Genomic DNA, 21,600 nt, shown 5'->3' with positions numbered 1-21,600 from the left:
CCCACGGGTTAAGAAACAGTTATGATGCTAAAAATATCAGGGAGTACCAAGCCAGGCAGGAAATCAGCCTGATGGAATTCTGTAAGGATAAATAACAAGTCACCTAAGAAAACCAAAAAGTCCCACAGCTCCAGAGTGGGGAAGTCAGCCTGATCCAGCACCGTCAGCGGGTGTGGTGAGAGTGGCTTGGTTGTAAACTCTGCTTTCATGGACTCAGGTTCTTTGGGAAGAAGCTGCTCAGGATCCTAGGGTCTCTCTGCTTGTTAAGAGCAATTGTGGAAACGGTCTGTAGTTCAATGACACACACAGTCGATCATAGATCCTCTCTCCTCCCCCTAAATAATTGCCATTCCAAATCCCATGAAACACATGGAGGGGCAGTGTTCAAGTTGGGGACCCTGGGAAGTCTTCAGGCCACCACTGCATGCGGGCTGCCCCAGGAGAGCAGGGCGAGGTTGTAGAGGCCCCGAAGCTCTGATGGCCCTGCCCACCTGGGACACAGGCCCACACAGAGGAGGTGGCCTTGTGGGCTCCCCAAGGCCTGGGTGTCCTCTGAAAGCATTTGAGAGAAGGTTCTTTGCAAACAAGAATCCCTGCCCACCTGCAGGCAGGTGTGTGTGTGTGTGTATGTGTGTGTAAAGCAGAATTTCAGGGTTCATAGTGGAATTTGAAAATAAAAGCCTAAAGCTGAAGATTAAACCACACATGATAACACACCTGAAAACTCTGCTCTGTGCTAGGGGTGGTATTCCAGAGTGCAGGGCCCTGGGAACCCCTGACTTCCTGACAGAGCCCTATACTGTGTGTAAGGTCCACATCCATGTGCACCAGGGTGGAGACCTGCACAAGAGCACAGACCTGAACCCATATGATGCCTCCAATAGGGCTAAGGGTAGCTTTTTGTCCTTCCTGAGCATTTTCACTGGGGATGACTATCAGGGGAACCAGCCCCCAATATTTCAATGTAGGTTCTTTTCTATTTTCCCTAAGTATCAGCCAGTCTGAGAAATAAAGAGAAAGTGTACAAAGAGAGAAATTTTACAGCTGGGCCTCCAGGGGTGCTGTCACATATCGGTAGGACTGTGATGGTGACCTCGAGCCACAAAACCAGCAAGTTTTTATTACGGATTTTGAAAGGGGAGGGAGTGTACAAACAGGGAGTAAGTCACAAAGATCACATGCTTCAAAACGCAATAAAGATCACAAGGCAAGGCAAAATTAGAATTACTGATGAAGGTCCATGTCCCGCTGTGCATGCATTGTCTTGATAAACATCTTAACAGGAAACAGGGTTCGAGAGCAGACAACTGGTCTGACTAGGATTCACCAGGCTGGAATTTCCCAATCCTAGTAAGCCTGAGGGTACTGCAGGAGAGAGACCAGGGCGTATTTCAGTCCTTATCTAAACAGCATAAGACAGACACTCCCAGAGCGGCCGTTTATAGACCTCTCCCCAGGAATGCATTTCTTCCCCAGGGTATCAATTATTAATATTCCTTTCTGGGAAAAGAATTCAGCCATATTTCTCATACTCACACATCCGTCTATAGGCTTTCTGTGAGAAGAAAAATATGGCTCTATTCTGCCCGACCCCACAGGCAATCAGACCTTATGGTTATCTTTCCTTGTTCCCTGAAAATCACTGTTATTCTGTTCTTTTTCAGGGTGCGCTGATTTCATAATGTTCAAACACACATGTTTTACAAACAATTTGTACAATTAATCATCACAGGGTCCTGAGGTGACATACATCCTCAGCTTGCGAAGATGACGGGATTAAGAGATTAAAGACAGGCATAAGAAATTATAAGAGTATTGATTGGGAAAGTGATAAATGTCCATGAAATCTTCACAATTTATGTTCAGAGATTGCAGTAAAGACAGGCGTAAGAAATTATACAAGTATTAATTTTAGGAACTAATAAATGTCCATGAAATATTCACAATTTATGTTCTTCTGCCTTGGTTTCAACAGGTCCCACCATTTGAGGCCCCTGACTTCCTGCAACAGGTGACCTGGGAGGTGCATGAGGCACTGGGGCTGGGAATTGGGCAGAAGAGCAGGGAACATAGGGGCCAGGGACTGATGAAGGGGCTGAGGACCAAGCCTTCCCACTGGAGTGGTCTGGGGAGGCACCCAGACCAGGACCATATTTGGGAATAAAGACAGCTGGCCCTGGATGTCCTTACCTTGTGCTGACCAGTGGCCATGGGGCCCTCAGAAACGCTTGAAGATGGAGCCCCTCAGTGGCACACCACCTGAATACATCCATCCAGAGAGCCAGGAGCAGCCATGGTGTGTCCTGCAGTCCCAGAACTGTGACTGGAGTGTGGGACTGCCAGGGGGAGCAAGAAAGAGGCTCTTGGGTGGAGTGGAGGGCCAAACTCCAGGACTCCTGGTGCATTCATGCTGGGCCATTCCTACGTCCCTTGCAGTGCTTGAAAGTGCTCACCCTAAGCAACCAAAACCCATCTTCTGAAGTCTGCAGTATGCACAGGAACCTTACCTGCTTGTTTGTGATCACGGCTGAGGACATGCAAGGCCGCATCACCGCATACACATGGGGCTTTCACCTGAATCAGTGAGTCCTTGCCAGCCAGCCATGATGCCCTGACATGTTATCGGTTCTGAGTCTGTGGGCAGACACCCAGCCATCTGCTCAGTGACCACCCTTTCCTTGTAGATCCATGGCCTCTCACCGCAACCCCAAACCTACCAGCACAGCTTCTGAAGCCCTTCCCTAGCCGAGCTGCTTAACTGTATCAGCAGGGCCTGCAGAAACTACTTTGCAGGAATGCAGAAGAAAAGATGGTGCCTGTGTCATTTCTGCCCTGCCTTGTCTCATGCACATGGAGGAATGGGATGAACCGGCCAGCCTGAACTCCAGGGCATCCACCTGAAGAAACTGTCCCCAGCCACTGGTGCCTGAGTCCCCTTCTAGGGAGTTGTCAGCCAGCGTGGGGAGGGCAGCCCTGGGAGAGGAGCTAGTTTGCTTCTGTCTGAGTTCAGGGCAGTGTCTCAGGGTGCAGAGAACCCAGAGCAGGGAGGCCTCGGGGCAGAAGGGGCCCATGGCAGGACACTGAGCTTTGTGGGCTGCCCCATCTCCCCATTGCCTGCCTGACACAGTGTCCAGAGTAATGGCCACTTTGTTCTAGATGTGCAGCTGGATGACCACCAGGGAGAACACACCATGGACTGCCTGTGCACACAGGACACCTCCACCTCGAGGCTGGGCTGTAAGGAGCACATTTCTGGACAGGGGCCTGGGGCCTGGCCGTGTGCTTGCCAGGCACCCCCTTCCCTCCTGGGTGCCAGACGGTTCTGTTCACTCTCCTGTAGGCTCCATGCTGGACTTTTCGTTAGGGCATCTGGGCCTGTTCACAGGGAGGTGGAAGAAGGGACATTGCAGAGGTGGTCTCAGCCACAGGTGAGCCCATGTCTCCCTCCCTGGCTCCTCTGCAGACCTGGACCTGGAGTGAGAAGTTCCAGATGATGAGGAAGCTGCTCCCCAAGGATCTGCTTGAGCCACTGCTTAAAAAAAGGGCCATATTGAAGGCACCCACAGCCTCTGGTGTGTGACTGGCAGCCTCAGACCCACCTGCCACCTGCTGCCAGGTTCTCCTATGGAGAGGGGTAAAATGAGGGAAGCTGGCACAGGCCCAGCCCTGTCAGGTGCCCTGAAGGCTGGTCAGGGTCCCCTGCAAGGCCTTCTAGCCTTCTGCTTCCTGGAAGGCCACCTCAGTGTCTTTTTCTGGCCCCTCTGAGTCTCTGGGAGGAGAAGGCCCAATTTCCCACTGGGCTGAGTGCCCAGGGCCATCCAGCCTCCTGCCCTCCATTGACACCATGGGGCCCACACCTGGGCCCATGCTGTCCAGCCATGGTCCTTTAAGGGCAGGATTTCCTTTGCATAGGACATTTGGCTTGCTGGTGTTTAAAAGTGACTAGTGATGTTGCTAAGAGAAATGAGGAAAAATTGTTGCTCAGTAAAACTCTCATAATCTTACTTCCTAGAGATGATGATGGAAGAAGTAGGAGCTGGAATTTCTTGGGTTCTAACTTTACCAGGGATGATGCAGCTGCTTTCTACACGTAATATTCTATAATCTTTTGGACACCTTGTAAATGTCAATACTTTTATTGTTATTGTTTTTGTTGTTACTCAGGGATGAGGAAACTGAGTCTGAGAGGTTCCTGCCCAAGCCCACCGGGCACACAGCTGCTGCACCCCAAACCTGCTCCAGCCCTCACACTCCACATTCATTACTAAGCACTGCTGTCTCCTTGTGTTCAGTTTTTTCAAAAAATGTTTTTCTTGCCCTTTTCTATGAAGAGACTGAGGCTAAGGTTCCTGGGCTCCCAAGGCAGACCTGGTTGCCTCCACCATCTAGGTGAGCTTGGCCAGGTAGATACAGCCTGAGGCTCCTGTGAGTGAGGCCTGAACCCTCCCAACCTTGGTCCTCCCAGGTACACAGCAACTTCATAGCAGCAGCCACACAGGGGCCATGATGGTCATCACCAGCAGCGTGACAGCCATCAGCCCAGTGAGGAGACCAAGATGCAGATGGTCATCGGGAAAGGCATGTTCTTCAGCCTGGGCTTTGACCAAAGTTCAGTGCTACTACAAGGATTTTGGAAAGGTGGTGGCCACCGTAGCACCCACCACCAACCTGAATGGCGAGCACTAATACAAGGCAGTGGACATGGAGGGGCAGTGCACACTGGTCAGGGTGATGGTGGATGACCGTGGTTACCGGCTACTGGCCCAGTCCATTATCCCTGTCACCCCAGCCTGGGAGCAGGAGCAGAACTTTATAGTTTGGCTCCACTGAATTTGGCAAGATAGTGGTATCACAATCATGGTACCTGGAGCTGCTGGAGAGCTCAAGTTGGTGCTCAAGATACTGAGGCACTGGGTGCTCAATGACCACAATGAGGAGGTGGAGCTCTGCTCCCTGGTGGGTGCAAGGACATCATTGGCAAGACAGGCACCACCACAGCCTCCACCTGCTCTGTGTCTTCCCCCAGCCACAGCTTCCTGCCTGGGCCAGGGTGGAGCTTCCACGACGGCTTCCTCCATGGCCATTGGCACAAACTCTTCTCCTTGTGTCAGGAGCTGGTGGATGCCTTCGTGGACAACAGGGAGGAACAGCCCTGGGAGTCTATAGCAGGGGACGGCTGCATCTAGAGAGCATGGGCACCCTGGGTTGTTCTGGGACTGGGTTCTTGAATAGACAAGTTCTGGAAAGTGAAGAAGCCACACTCAATAGAGTCCCCTTCCCATCTCTCACCCACCCTGTGGTCAGTCTCCCAAATGCAGAGGTCAGGGGCTCGGCATTGATTGCAGACTAGAGAGCAGCCAAACCACTGACACAGCAGGGGCGAGCTGATCTATTAAGGAGCATGTGGAAATCTGCTGGGTGGCTGTGAATGTCACAATGCTGGGGTGGGCAGGTGGGGCACTGGGTGTTGGTGCTGCTGGTGTTTTGTGCTTAGGAGTTGGCCTCATCAAATATACCAAAGCATGAAGAACTCTCTTTCTCAAAATGCCAGTGGCATTCCTGTCACTATTGAGAGCTCAGGCCTGAATGGGGAGCCCCTTTCTGAACCCCTCATTCTATAGCTCTCTTCCTGCTTTGGGAGATGGTGGTTTTGCTGTGACCCGCTGCTGTTGGGTGTGTGCAGGCACACATTGACACTTGAACACTGGACAAGATATGACCCCATGCCTGCAGGCTGTGCAGCCCCAACTTCCCTCAACCACAGCCAGCCACGAAGCTGCCAGGCCAGCAAAGCTTTCGAATACCCCATCCCATTTCCTGCTCCACCGTGTCTGCTGTGATCCAGGTACCCTACTTCATGAAGCTGACTGCCCTGCAGCAGATACAGCAGAAAGCCAGCAAGCTGGAGGACCCCACCTCCCTGGAAAATAGAAGTCCTCTCCCCATAGAGTATTAGCTTGAAGACCCTCTGGGACCCAAGGCAGAAAATCAGGAGAAGGGCAGCAACACTGGCAGCTTGGCCAAGGGGAAGGGGCTGTCCGAGACCATTGCTACAAAGGACAGCCCAAGGGAGATTGCCATGGGTGCCACGGGAGAGTCCCCAGTCTGTCCTGACAGCTTGTCCTTGACAGGCATAGCTCATGACCCAGCCTCTGAGACAGGCAGGCAGACTTCTCCACAAGGAGATGTCAGGCGAGGCTCCAACAGTGTACCCCACCAATGGTGGTGGGAGGCCACCTCCCATCAGGCCCTGTCTCCACAGCAGACTCTTGGCACCAGGAGGTGATCCTCAACATGTACGAGGGAGTCAGCTTTATCAGCATCATGGCCTTCCACATTCCCTCAACCCCACATCTTCTCACCAGGCAAGGTGGTGACTGGTCAGCACAGGAGCCCTGGAGGACAGGGCAGAGCCTCTTGGGGTTAGAGGGAGGAACTGGGGCCCTCTGTGCTGGTGGGCCTGTCCAGCCATCTGAGCCCTGCTCCTGCCAGCCCCAGGTGGCCTCTGTCTTGCCACCCCTTTCTCCCTTCTGCCTGGCTCCAAGCTTCTCTGCTCCTCCTCCAGGGGTTCGCTTCCCCAAGTCCAGATGAAGTTCAGAACCAGGAGCAGCTGCTGAAAGATGTAGCTGCCTTCTAATGCTCTCCTGCTGGATCCCTGCTTGGAGAGGGAGGGGCCACAGGGGTAGGTGTGGGGCTTTCAGGCTTTATCACCCCAGTTGAAAGGCTTTTCCCTCTAGCTAGTGTAAGATGAATTTGGAAAGATGGGCTTCTTGCACTGTTGTTGGTGGGAACCAAGGGTGGCCTAGGGAATGTGTAGGGGCCACAGCTCCTGGGTGCTCTTCTGGAAAGATGTAGTTTCTGGAACTTTGCTAGAGTGACACAAAACAACCATGGTCAGTGAAACGTCAGTTCTTGGAGTCAGCTTGTGGTTTTAATCCCCCTTCCTCCCCAGCAGTGGATTGGGCAGGGTACTTCCTGCTCTAAGAAGCAGAGCCGGGCTCTGCAAAGCACCAGGGAGGCCTCTAGCCCACAGGCTCAGCTGCTCCTGACTTCCTCAGCTTCAAGGACTCATCTCTCGATCTCTCTCTCTCTCTCTCTCTCTTTCTCTCTCTCCATCTTCCCCCACTCCCTTCCAGCTGGCTCTGCCCTGTGGCTGCAGGGCTTGCGGGATGAACTCAAGGATAATTCTGGGGTGCACCCTGCCACCTTTACAGCCCACACTGCACAGGCTCGTTATCCCTATGGCCAGTTAGAGTACAGGGATCTCCTGGTGATCCGAGAATGCCATGCTGAGAGCACAGGCACACTCAAGGCCTGGCTCAAGGGGCACCCCAAGAACCCCTGTCCCACCTCACTCCAGTCCCCACCAGCTTTGCCAATGTGCACCAATGCCTCCAGAACAAGGTGATTTTCTCCTGTGGGGCGTGCACAGCAAGGACCAGGAGAATGGAGGACAGAGCCAGCCTTGGTAGTGACACTGAGGGCGACCCTGAGAAGGCAGAGGATGGACGATGAGGAGATCCACCTGGAGAGCATCCAGCTCAAGACCAATAAGCATGATGGTCACCAGAGCAAGGAGGGTGATGAGGATAGGGCTAAGGCGCTACAGATGCTCTGCCACCCTCACCTGGGACAGGGGCTCCCCTCTAGCCACCACCAAGGTGCTCCAACCCCAAGCCTCGCCCTAGGGCCTGGCCCTCCAGATCGCCAGCCTGGGTTACTTCATCCCAGAGCCATTCAGACAAATTCCGTCTCCCAAGGAAGGAGCGAATTTCACAAAGAGCAAAGAGCCGAGACTCGGGTGGTAGTCTGTTTTTCATCCACATCTTTCACAGATGACATATCCCCACGTGGCTTGTTTTGGGGGTGGTAAGGAAGGCAGGAGGACTGAATTCAGTTTTAGACAGTTTAATCTGAGGAAGCTTTGAGACACCTGGTGAAGCTGTTCTAGGAGTCAAAGCAAGGATAGAGACAGAGTTGGGAGGCTTTAGCATAACTACAATAACGGATGGCATGTGAGAGACTGACACTGACTAGGCACAAATAAGTAAGCCAGACAAGAGAAGAAGGTCAAGGCCAGAACACTAATATGAAAGGGGTAGGCAGAATATTAAAAGCTCACGGAGAGGAGAGGTAGCCTGAGAGGCAGGAGAAAAACCTGGAAAGCATGATGAACACTGAATGGTATTTTTCTTCTTTTTCCTTATGTGAATTTTCTCCACTTCTTTATTTAATAAACTCTGTTCTTCCCTCCCTCCATCCATCCCTTTCTTTCTCCCTCCCTCCCTCTTTTCCTCCCTCCCTCTGGTGAATTCCATCTCCCAAAAAATGAGCGAATTCCCCAAAGAGCAAAGAGCTGAGACTCAGGTGGTAGTCCCTTTTCCATCCACATGGTTCACAGATGACATATCTCCACATTCAGCCCTGCAAAACAGCGCGAGCCAGACAGTTTCATCCACACAGGAATCACACTCAGGCCAACTGAAGCATGATTTTGGATTCCACGTTCCTTTGCCCTCTGCAAGGGTGCCTGCTGTTGACGTCTCTCTGGCCCCTGAAAGCACGATCATGTTGACTGTTTGTTTCCCGAGCTCTGTGTGGACAAAGAAACTTCCAGGGAAGTGTGAAAAACCAGCATCATGTCGGTGCTCTCCTTTCCAGTTTCCAAACCGGCCATATTAAAGACTCCCCATGTTGCAGGAAACAGGAATCCATCCTCAGGCCCTCGTGAACGGGATGTTTCTTTTCTCTGTGGTTTTGCCAAGAGAGAGAATTCCAGTTTCCGTAGAATTCCTGGAGAACCCCAGAGAGCCAGCCCTGAGGCCCCCCTTCCGCCGCTTCTCTGGCCTCACCCCAACCCACCCCACAAGGCCCTGGTCCCTGTGGTTTTCAGCTTCATCGGGCGGGCTACACTGGCCCCTTGGGCCCCGAAGCTCATGCATATTCACAAAAAGGTGGAGCCTGCAGGGGTTTACAAGAGCCTCTGGCAAGGCCGGCCTCCTGGCTGGATGTGTGCGCAGTGCAGAGGCCTACTGAGGCACAGGGGAGCCCGCTGGCCTTACTCTGTCCGTGTCTGTCTGTGAAATTCCGGCCAGGTCTCCAGCCATGGCTCTTCCCACACGTTCCAACAGCCCTCTAGCGCAGGAAGCCCGAGGATGAGGACGACAAAGGAGGCTCCTTTGGGCCCCGCGCAATACTGATTCCTTGCGAGCATACTTTGAACGAACCTGTACCCTGGCATGCCACCAGAGTACAGCTGGCCCACGCGATCGGCATTCAGGAGCCCAGGGTCCAGATTTGGTTTCAGAATGAGAGATCGCACCAGCTGAGGCAGCATCGGCGGGAACCTCGGCTCTGGCCCGGGAAACGCAGTCCACAAGAAGGCAGGCGAAAGCTACGACCATCAACTGATCTCAGACCACCGTGTTACTCCTAGCCTTTGAGTAACATCGCTCTCCAGGCATTGCCACCAGGGAGGAACTGGCCAGAGAGACGGGCCTCCCAGAGTCCAGGATTCAGATTTGGTGTCAGAATCAAAGGGCCAAGCATCCAGGCCGGGGTGGGGTGCAACACAGGTGGCTGGTGCAACGCGCCCCTGGGCAGATGCCACTCTCCCCACACCAGGGCGTGGGAAAGGTCACTTCCCGCACCCCACATGCACAGCCCGCCTTGGGTTCTCCCACAGAGAGCTTTCGTGAGCCAGGCAGCAAGGGCCTTCACTCTGCTCCAACCCAGCCAGGCTGCGCAGGCATAAGGAATCTCCCACCCGCCTTGACACTCAGGGTTTTGGGGTTCGATGTCCTGGCCCCTACGGAAGTGACTGTCTCCCACTGTCAGACTCCTCGGTGGCCTCCGCACCTGAACAGATGCCAGGAGGACCAGGACCCACAGCACGGCGGCCTGCTGGGGGCATGCTCAGTGGGACATCTTGGGCCTGGTCAAGCTGAGTCACAGAGGCAAGGTGTACTTGCGCCCCACCCGTCCCACCTGAGTCCACGGTGGGACTGCGGCCAGGGGCCCCAGGTCACCAGGGCGGCATGGGAACCCGAAGCCAAGGTGCCTCCACCTCCACAGCTCGCGCCCGCGTAGGCCTCCGCGTGGCAGGGGCAGATGCAAACCATCCAGGCACCCTCCCAACTGCTCCAACAGCCGGAGAGCTCATCTGCACTCACCACCTGTTAGATGAGCTCCTGTCGACCCCAGAGTTTCAGCAAAAGGCAGAATTTCTTCTAGATCCAGAGCCACTGGGGAAACTAAAGGATGTGGAAAAGCCCACTCCGCTGGAACCACTTCTAAGCGAGGAAGAATACTGGGTCCTGCCCCAGGAGCTTTAGGACGCGCGATTGGGGCAGGGTGAGGGCAGGGTGGTGGACTCTTTTTGGCGGTGAACATTAGGCTCGGTATGGAGAGGCATCTCTTCTCTTTCACCTGACCTGTGTAGAATCTTTGAGTTCCAGGTCCTGTGAGTGACTACACATAGAGGAGAGTTGTCATCCTTTCCTGAGCATCCCGGGGATCCCAGAGCCCTCCCAAATACACGAAGGTGGGCCGTCTACTGCGCATGCACAGGACCGCAGGCAGCTGGCTAGTCTTTGGGATCAGCCCAGGCAGAGGTCTCATCCCTTTTTCGTCCCGCGTTCTTCAGTGGGGTGGGGGGAGAACTCGGTCCTGCGAAACACTGGGGCCAGGCAGCAGACAGGTCTGCTCTCTTTTCCTCCGCTCGCCTCCCCTGCCTCCCCGCTCCAACGTCACTCACCCACCACTGCCCCGCCAGCCTCCTCGCTATCACTCATGAGCGCCTGGTAGCTCAATGTAGAGCCAAAACCCCGCGCAAAGGAGGAAGGCAAAGGAGACTCATTTGGACCCCGACCCAAAGGGATGACCTGCGAGCGTGCTGTGAGCGGAACTTGTACCCTGGCATCACCACCAGAGAACAGTTGGCCCAAGCGATCGGCATTCAGGAGCCCAGTGTCCAGATTTGGTTTCAGAATGAGAAATCACGCCAGCTGAGGCAGCACCGGCGGGAACCTCGGCCCTGGCCTGGAAAATGCAGCCCTCAAGAAGGCAGGAGAAAGCAAACCGCTGTCACCTGATCCCAGACAACCTTGCTCCTCTGAGCATTTGAGAAAGATCACTTTCCAGGTATCAGCAACAGGGAGGAACCGGCTGGGTTCCCTTGAAAAGGCAACTCTCTGCATGGTCTCTGACTTTTGGAGGAAAGACAAATGCTTTTGAGTATATTTTCCTCTTTTATTTTTTTGAGGCCGGTTGGTGGGTGGGGTAAGGCCAAGACTGGAGTTGAATTTTGAAGGTTCAGCGCTGGTGTCCATATGTCCCACTGGGTGAGCTAACCTGTGGCCTCACACAGTGATCCTGGGCCTTTTATGCCTGCTGTCCTTCAGAACTGTTTTTACTATTTAATGGAATGATGTGTGTGCTTCAGCTTGTTTAGCAAAACCACTCTCAAATCAGTTAACTTTTGAGATTAAAAAACACAAAACTATAGCACAGCTGTCTTTATTTATTTATTTATTTTTTATTTATTTATTTTTTTTGACAGAGTCTCACTCTGTCACCCAGGCTAGAGTGCAATGGCAAGGTCTCAGCTCACTTGGACCTCCGCCTCCTGGGTTCAAATGATTCTCCTGCCACGGCCTCCTGAGTAACTGGGACTACAGGTGCATGCCACCACACCTAGCTATCATTTTTGTATTTTTAGTATAGACAGGGTTTCACTATGTTGGCCAGGCAGGTCTCGAACTCCTGACCTCATGATTCACCCACCTCGGCCTCCCAAAGTGCTGGAATTACAGGTATGAGCCACTGCGCTCAACCCGCACAGCTGTCTTTAGGCAAGCAAGATCACGTCTACTCCAGCGCAATCTGTCATCTGAAGACTTGAAAACAAAAACAAAGTTTTTATAGTCACTGGGTAAGCAGAGTCTGAATGCAAACTAATTAACACAAATCTTTGAAAGGTTACACTCAGTACAGAACTTTTAAACCTTGCTTTGTATGAAATGTACTTTTTGAACATAAGCTGCACTTTATTTTCTAATCCGAAGGATGAATAAGTTAAATACATGCTTTGAGGATGCTAGTAGTTGCGAGTGACATCTGATTGTGATTTTGCTTTGCAGTTTCCTAATGAATAACATATTGAGCATCTTTTCATGAGCTCATTGGCCACTCGGATCATTTAGTCCTATACTGACTTGTTGTCATCACTAATCATCAAAATGTCATCTGATAGAATATGTTTTCTAAGTTAATTTACTTTTGAGAAATTTACAAGGGTATAAAATAATGTGCTCAGTGAATGTAGTCATCTCACTTAATCTTCGATGTTTTAGATGACAATATTTTTTGAATTTTTGAGACAGAGTCTCATTCTATCGCCCAGGCTGGAGTGCAGGAGGGAGAACACAGCTCACTGCAGCCTCGACTTCCCAGGCTTAAGGGGTCCTCCAGCCTCAGTTTCTGGAGTAGCTGTGGCTACATGAATGCACCACCATATCCAGCTTTTTGTAAATTTTGTAGAGATGGGGTTTTGCTATCTTGCCCAGGCTGGTCTCAAACTCCTGAGCTCCAAAAATCTGCCCAACTCAGCCTCCCAAAGTGCTGAGATTACAGGCATCAGCCATCAAACCTGGCTAAGATGGCTTGGTTTTCTTATTGGCATATTCTATATTCACCAAATGAAGTATCTACAGTCTCAGTCCTGGTAGGGTAAGCAAAAATAAATAATCTACAGTAATTTTGCATGCTTACATACAAATTTTATATCCAAATCCATAACTTATATTGGCCTAATTTTAAAGTTTTTTAAACAATATATATAATGGCCATCTAAATCTTTCATGGCCTTTTAAAATTAAAAGAGATTTGAAAGAATATCTAAATCTGAAAAATGTTTAAAGAGACATTTAAAACAATGAGAAATTTTGGTTATGTTTCAAAGAGATTTTAAATGTGTTCCTTTTTTTTACTTCCTAAATATTCTTATCTTAGTGTTTGTAGCCTGTATATTTAAAAAATTACTTATTCCTCTTAGTTTCTTAACTTATTACCAACACGTTTTTATATTAATCTCCACAGTTGCAAAACTCTATCAATAGTTTTAATACTGCTTATTCTTAATAATATTTACATGTGTCTTTCACATTTTTTGTATCCTTTTCGTTTTATTAATGAATCAGAACATAGGCAATAAAAATTCAAAGCCAATGTCTCTTCTTCCGTTTGTCAAACCAACAATCTGTGAACACGGGATTACAATAAAAGAGAAAATGACTGTCTTGAACATCAGCGGATTCTCTTCCCTGTTCTCATTCATGCTGGCAGACTCCAGCTTGTGAGGAAGCGAGCCCAGCTGGGACCAACAGGCAGAAGATGCTGCACACACGTCCAGCTTAGGAGCAAAATGCAGCTCCTAACATTTCAAGCCATCTTGAAGAGGTTCTGAGGAAAGCCTCTGCACTGGGCGAAGGCTGTGGGGACTAGAACTCTGTGGCTCCTCTAAGGACAAACTGCGAGACAGCCTCTGCCCGCACTTTTTCTTTAGACTAAGGAGTGGTGATTGCCATAAAAGAATACCAGAAACGCAGAAATCCAAGCTCTGCTGCTCTGGCTCCCGATATTGGTAGTGGCTGCTGCCATCACGCCGGCTGCAGCAGGGAGGCGCGGCGGGGGCTGCACACTCCATGGAGCCCTGGGAGCCCCATCCCTTCTGAGTTGGAGCCTGAACTCCCCGGTGCGCGGCAGCCGCCCAAACCGCAGCTGCAGACCCAGGCCTCCTGCTCTACCGAGCAGCCAGGAGCCCCGCCCTCCCGAACTGCGGCTGTAGGTCCGAGCTTCCCTGTGCTCTTGGGTGCGGGCCGGGAACAGGCAATATCTGCCCTCCCGGGTGCAGCTGCAGCGACTGACCTCGGTTGCAGACCTGGGCCTCCTGTTTCACAGAGCAGGCAGGAGCCAGGCACAAGCGGGAGCCCTGCCCCTTCCGAGTTGGCGGGGCGGGATCTCCCCTGTGCAGCTGCCTCCGGCCGCCAGCTCAGGTGCAGGACCCGGGCGTCTCTGCAGCCTGCACCCTCGGGGACACCAGGAAGGATCTGTGTCCCTGCAGGCTCAGGGGTATCAGCTACTGCTGCCTGGCCTCCCTCTGCTCCTGTCGCCTGCTCAGATGGCAGAGCAGGGGATGGGGCCGAGCCTTAGGGGCCATGAATGGCAGCGGGAGGCAGATTGATTACTGGGCAGAAGGGGGAGGGTCCTCAGTAAGGACCCACCTGCGGGCCTGGGAGGGCCTGAAGGCTAGAGGCTGGGCTGCCAGTCCCGTGGACCGGAGTCTGATTGTGTTCTGGAGACAGAAGTTTATTGCAAAGAAGAATAGACAAATTAAAAAATATGAAAAGTCTATGGAGAAAAATAGAGCAAGTTCTCATATATGTTTTAAGAACTTGGAAAGTAAAATTTTTCTGTAATTGACTTATGAATAGTCTGAGATCAATGGAATACAAACTTTGCAAATAGAATAAAACATATGAAAATGTACCGTACAATAAAAGCCGTGGTGTAAGAGGAATGCAAGCTTGGTGTGCCTCACTGGAGACTGATGCCCACAAATATGTAGCAAAGACCTTGTCTCTCAACATGTTTGCCTCTTACAGATCTGGCATTTCCAGATGTACAGGAAGGTCATTTAATACTCCAGCAAGACTATCTTTGGCTATGGTCTGATGGACCAGCTCTTTCCTGACTCAAAAAACATTGTAACCTGTTCTCACGGTTCACAGTGTGTTCCCTGTTGATTTGAGATGTTACTGCTGACAGCAAAAGTTTGCAACCTGTTATGGATCCCCTTGCTGGGTTAGAAAACCTTGAAGACAGTGCCACATAGTTTCATTAATGTTTTCTATTGGTGGCTTTCCTGGTTAAGATGTAGTTGAGGGACTCCTTCTTGCCCTAGGTACAGAGCTGGTAAGAGTTTGGAAACACTCCAGGGGGGGGACCAACACTGTAGGGACTTTGGGATGAGCTATCACAAAGTGGGATACTCTTACCCTATACCCCATTGTGGCCCAGCGAGAGAATTCAGCACACTGATTTAAAATGTCAACTTACATAAAAAGTTTATATCCCCTTTACATTTATCTAATTTATCTATATAAACAATGTACCTGGATTACTCACAAGAACTGGGATATTAGAAAAAGCTAGTTGCCATTTCAACTTATTTCTGTTAATTATTCTTTTACCATTTTATTATCTGGTGTTCACCAATGTAAGAAACTTAAGTACATGAGTATTTTGACAATAACTCAGAAGATACACCTGTTTTTACTAAACAAACTATTAAATAAGCCTTAATTATTTAGAAAGTATATAAACAAAAATTATTCTGTTTCATACTGGGCTGATATTTGTACATAATCCTTCTTGTCAAACACTAGCACCTTAAAACCCTTGTCAGGCACAAATATTAAACTGTTTTACCAGTAAACCCAGACAAAAAGTATGGTGACAATTTAAAAACATGTTCATTTTTATTTACTAATAATTTGTAAAGCAACTCATTTTTTAAAGATTTGCTCAAGTCATTTGACTAAACAGCATCCAGCTTAAATACTATATATTTTCTATGAGGGCTCATTTATCCTTAAGGAATTTCTGGCCAACGACACCAGATTTTTCCGTGTAGACACAATATAAAACATAATCTAGACACATATATATAAACAAATCTACACACATACATAAACAAACCTACACACATATAAACAGAGACCTTAAAGTTTTAATTGTAGGATTTTAGTCATAAAATAGTAATACAAACTCACCAGTTAGACAATTGAATCAAAATTCTGTGCTTTATGACACATGAGATTTGTACATATTGATGGAGGTATGTATGATATTTTGTTACGTGGATAGAATGGGCAGTGAGCAAGTCAGGGCATTTAGGATATTCATCACCATGAGCATTTCCTATTTCTATGTGTTGAGATCGTTTCAAGTCCTTATGTCTTGCTGTTTTGAAATGTACAATATATCGTTGAAAACAATAATCACCCTCCTCTACTATCAAACATTAGAATTTATTACTTCTATTTGACTGTGTTTGTACCCATTCTCCAACCTCTCTTCTCCCCCACACACAACCACATCTTTCCCAACCCCTGGTAAATATTATTGTACTCTAATTGAGACCTATTCACCTGGCTAAACTGTATTTGCCCCAGTAGGTAATCCACTGAAGGCTATAGACCAAAATTTTGAGTAAAGCAATACATGTGGCAGTTTGGTTTTTCAAAAACCATTTTTACCTTTTCTTACCCTCCCTTTTTTTAAGTTTTAAATGAGTTTAGCATTAAATTTCCAATGTTCATATTTTAACGACGACTGACTGAACTGTATTTTTTTAAAAAACCAAAATCTCCATGTAGCCTCGAATTAGTAACACATATTTTTCTTTGATGCTCTGATTTGCTTGATTAGCAAATGTAGCTTATATTCCTTGCCGTTTTCCTTTTGGCCTCTATGTGACAGAAAAAGCAAAAATTTTATGCTGGACAAAATTACCTTATATTACTGCTCTGAGCTCAAGATTTTGACCTGTTTGATCTTCCAATCTAACCCTTTTTTTTTTTTTTCTTTTGAGACGAAGTTTCCCTCTTGTTGCCCAGGCTAGAGTGCAATGGCATGATCTCAGCTCACCGCAACCTTCGCCTCCCGGGTTCAAGCGATTCTCCTGCCTCAGCCTCCCGAGTAGCTGGGATTACAGGCATGTGCCACGACGACTGGCTAATTTTGTATTTTTAGTAGAGACGGGAGTTTCTCCATGTTGGTCAGGCTGGTCTCGAACTCCGACCTCAGGCGATCCGCCTGGCTCGGCCTCCCAAAGTGCTGGGATTACAGGCGTAAGCCACCGCGCCCAGCCCTACCAGTCTAACTTTTTGAAATATTTCTCTAGTTCTTTTTTGTTTAGGTTATTAATTGTCCAATTAAGTTTTCTATCTTTGTACAAAATTGTTAGGCAAACCTAAATTTATATTTGTAAAAGGTGTCTAGGTTTTTGGTTACCATGGAGCTGTTGTAACTTATAAAGCCATTAGTTTGAAAGCATTTTAGGTCTTCTTTTTTACAAATCTTTGGCTGGGCGAGGTGGGGAGGCCGCCAGAGCTCCCAGACTGCCAGCCCCCCAGCCGCCGCGGCCACCGCAGTCACCCACGCAGCGTCACGGCTTCTGGGCCCGCCCTCCCCTGACCCCTCCCCTCTCTCCGTTTCCCCCTCCTCTCCCCTTCTTCCTCCTCCGACCCAGCAGTGACTTAATTAACCAACAGAGCGCGGTGAAGCCCATTTTTCTCCTTCCTCGCAGCCAAGCCGGGCAGCTCGCGGCACGCGGCTTCTGCCTCCCGGCCGGAGATGAATGCTGGGGCAGAAGCCGAGTTCAACATCCTCCTGGCTACCGACTCCTGCAAGGTTACTCTCTATAAACAATATCCACCCAACACAAGCAAAGTTTATTCCTACTTTGAATGCTGTGAAAAGAAGACAGAAAATTCCAAAATTAAGGAAGGCGAAATACAAGGAAACAGTACTTTATGGGTTGCCGTACATTCTTAATAAGTACTTTAAAGGTAAAGTAGTAGCCAAAGAGAAAATCCAGGGAGCCAAAGAGGTCTACAAAGAACATTTCCAAGATGATGTCTTTAATGAAAAGGGATGGGACTACATTCCTAAGAAATATGATGGGCATCTTCCAATAGAAGTAAAAGCTGTTCCCGAGGGCTCTGTCACTCCCAGAGGAAATGTTCTCTTCACGGTGGAAAACACAGATCCAAAGTGTTACTGGCTTACAAATTGGATTGAGACTATCCTTGTTCAGTCCTGGTATCTAACCACAGTGGCCACAAATTCTAGAGAGCAGAAGAAAATATTGGCCAAATGTTTGTTAGAAACTTCTGGTAACTTAGATGGTCTGGAATACAAGTTACATGATTTTGGCTACAGAGGAGCCTCTTCCTAAGAGACTGCTGGCATAGGAGCATCTGCTCATTTGGTTAACTTCAAAGGAACAGATACAGTAGCAGGAATTGCTCTAATTAAAAAAATATTATGGAACGAAAGATCCTGTTCCAGGCTGTTCTTTTCCAGCAGCAGAACACAGTACCGTAACAGCTTGGGGGAAAGACCATGAAAAAGATGCTTTTGAACATATAGTAACACAGTTTTCATCAGTGCCTGTATCTGTGGTCAGCAATAGCTATGACATCTATAATAAGTGTGAGAAAATATGGGGTGAAGATCTAAGACATTTAATAGTATCGAGAAGTACAGAGGCACCACTAATAATCAGACCTGATTCTGGAAACCCTCTTGACACTGTGTTAAAGGTTTTGGAGATTTTAGTAAGAAGTTTCCTGTTACTGAGAACTCAAAGGGCTACAAGTTGCTGCCACCTTATCTTAGAGTTATTCAAGGGGATGGAGTAGTTATTAATACCTTACAAGAGATTGTAGAAGGCATGAAACAAAAAAAGGTGGAGTATTGAAAATGTTTCCTTCGGTTCTGGTGGAGCTTTGCTACAGAAGTTAACAAGAGATGTCTTGAATTGTTCCTTCAAGTGTGGTTATGTTGTAACCAATGGCCTTGGGATTAACGTCTTCAAGGACCCAGTTGCTGATCCCAACAAAAGTTCCAGAAGGGCCGATTATCTTTACATAGAACGCCAGCAGGGAATTTTGTTACACTGGGGGAAGGAATAGGAGACCTTGAGGAATATGGTCATGATCTTCTCCATACTGTCTTCAAGAATGGCAATGTGACAAAAAGCTGTTCATTTGATGAAGTAAGAAAAAATGCACAGGTGAATATTGAACTGGAAGCAGCACCTCATTAGGCTTTATGACTGGGTGTGTGTTGCGTGTGTGTGTGTGTATGTAATACATGTTTATTGTTACAGATGTCTCGGGTTTCTTTGTGTTTTATGATACGTTACAGCCAAATTATTTGTTGGTTTATGGACATACTGGCCTTTCATTTTTTTTTTTTTTTTTTTTTTATTATTATTATTATTATTATTATACTTTAGGTTTTATGGTACATGTGCGCAATGTGCAGGTAAGTTACATATGTATACATGTGCCATGCTGGTGCGCTGCACCCACCAACTCGTCATCTAGCATTAGGTATATCTTCCAATGCTATCCCTCCCCCCTCCCCCCACCCCCACAACAGTCCCCAGAGTGTGATGTTCCCCTTCCTGTGCCCGTGTGTTCTCATTGTTCAATTCCCACCTATGAGTGAGAATATGCGGTGTTTGGTTTTTTGTTCTTGCGATAGTTTACTGAGAATGATGATTTCCAATTTCATCCATGTCCCTACAAAGGACGTGAACTCATCATTTTTTATGGCTGCATAGTATTCCATGGTGTATATGTGCCACATTTTCTTAATCCAGTCTATCATTGTTGGACATTTGGGTTGGTTCCAAGTCTTTGCTATTGTGAATAATGCCGCAATAAACATACGTGTGCATGTGTCTTTATAGCAGCATGATTTATAATCATTTGGGTATATACCCAGTAATGGGATGGCTGGGTCGAATGGAATTTCTAGTTCTAGATCCCTGAGGAATCGCCACACTGACTTCCACAAGGGCTGAACTAGTTTACAGTCCCACCAACAGTGTAAAAGTGTTCCTGTTTCTCCACATCCTCTCCAGCACCTGTTGTTTCCTGACTTTTTGATGATTGCCATTCTAACTGGTGTGAGATGGTATCTCATTGTGGTTTTGATTTGCATTTCTCTGATGGCCAGTGATGGTGAGCATTTTTTCATGTGTTTTTTGGCTGCATAAATGTCTTCTTTTGAGAGGTGTCTGTTCATGTCCTTCGCCCACTTTTTGATGGGGTTGTTTGTTTTTTTCTTGTAAATTTGTTGGAGTTCATTGTAGATTCTGGATATTAGCCCTTTGTCAGATGAGTAGGTTGCGAAAATTTTCTCCCATTTTGTAGGTTGCCTGTTCACTCTGATGGTAGTTTCTTTTGCTGTGCAGAAGCTCTTGAGTTTAATTAGATCCCATTTGTCAATTTTGGCTTTTGTTGCCATTGCTTTTGGTGTTTTAGACATGAAGTCCTTGCTCATGCCTATGTCCTGAATGGTAATGCCTAGGTTTTCTTCTAGGGTTTTTATGGTTTTAGGTCTAACATTTAAGTCTTTAATCCATCTTGAATTGATTTTTGTATAAGGTGTAAGGAAGGGATCCAGTTTCAGCTTTCTACATATGGCTAGCCAGTTTTCCCAGCACCATTTATTAAATAGGGAATCCTTCTGGCCTTTCATTTTTTTTTTCCAGTGTTTAGGTGATCTCAAATTAGGAAATGCCCTTAACCATGTAAAAGATTAGTGCTAAAGTAAGCTTTTTAGGGCCCTTTGCCAATAGATAATCATTCAATCTGGTATTGCTCTTTTCCCAAATAACAGAACTGAGAAACTTTTTATATATAACTGATGATCACATAAAACAGATTTGCATAAAATTATCATGATTGCTTTATGTTTGTATTTAACTTGTATTTTTGTACAAACAAGATTGTGTAAGATATATTTAAAGTTTCAGTGATTTGTCTTTCCAACTTTTCATGATTTTTATGAGCACAGACTTTCAAGAAAATACTTGAAAATAAATTACATTGCCTTTTGTCCATTAATCAGCAAATAAAAGATGGCCTCAACAAAGTCGTTTATGTTATTGTACAATTTGAAAATTATGTCAGAACATACCCTATAGAATTACTAACCTCAGTGCCTCTTGTAGAATGTATATTAATCATTCAACATTAAAGAAAATAGTGGTTCTTAATGGAATGTCTAGGCACTTTACAGCTATTGTATATCTTGGTCATTGTGCCAGTGAAATGCCAAATTTGAAAGGCCTGTACTGCAATTGTATATGTCAGAGATTGCCTGTGGCTCTAATATGCACCTCAAGATTTTAAGGAGATAGTGTTTCTAGAGAGAATTTCTGCTTCCACTGTAGAATATATACGTAAATGTAAAATACTGACAAAAGTGGAAGTAGTGTATTTTAAAGTAATTACACTTCTGAATTTATTTTTCATATTCTATAGTTGGTATGACTTAAATGAATTAGTGGAGTGGGTAGTGTGTGTACTTCTTTTAAATATTTTGATTCTATTATATTTTTTATTGTTTTTAAAAATTAAATCAGATATTAAATTGTATGGACATCATTTATTAATTTTAAACTGAATCCCCTCAATAAATAATACTGAAGCACATTCTTAAATGAAAATAAATTATCTCCAATGAAAAGCATGAGGTGTTTCAATAGAAGAATCTTAACTAAAAGCAGAAAGTTAGCTAACTTCAAAGTGCTTGACATCAAAATGTTCTAGAGTGATTAGCTACTAGATTCTGAATCAGACATCACATCTGACTAGAGACCAGTTTCTTTCAAATGATTCTTTTATATATGCAGATCTGTTCTTCTGAGGCAGTGGCTGGCCAACCATGGCCTGAAGGCCAAGTTTGTTTGTTTTTTTTTTTATGAGTGCAGATTGTCTGTGGCTGCTTTCCCAC

General features: G+C 47.4%; 2 pseudogenes; both read left to right on the top strand.

Annotated features, from left to right (window-relative positions):
* The first annotated feature begins 9,105 nt into the window (after positions 1-9,105).
* Positions 9,106-10,334, top strand: LOC129050884 (double homeobox protein 4-like protein 4; annotated as a pseudogene).
* A 7,084-nt stretch (positions 10,335-17,418) lies between these two features.
* On the top strand, positions 17,419-18,926 carry LOC100447961 (nicotinamide phosphoribosyltransferase-like; annotated as a pseudogene).
* Positions 18,927-21,600: the final 2,674 nt, after the last annotated feature.

The sequence above is a fragment of the Pongo abelii genome, chromosome 18 (assembly GCF_028885655.2).
Source record: "Pongo abelii isolate AG06213 chromosome 18, NHGRI_mPonAbe1-v2.0_pri, whole genome shotgun sequence".
Lineage (NCBI taxonomy): Eukaryota > Metazoa > Chordata > Mammalia > Primates > Hominidae > Pongo > Pongo abelii.
This window is presented reverse-complemented; position numbering and strand designations above follow the sequence as displayed.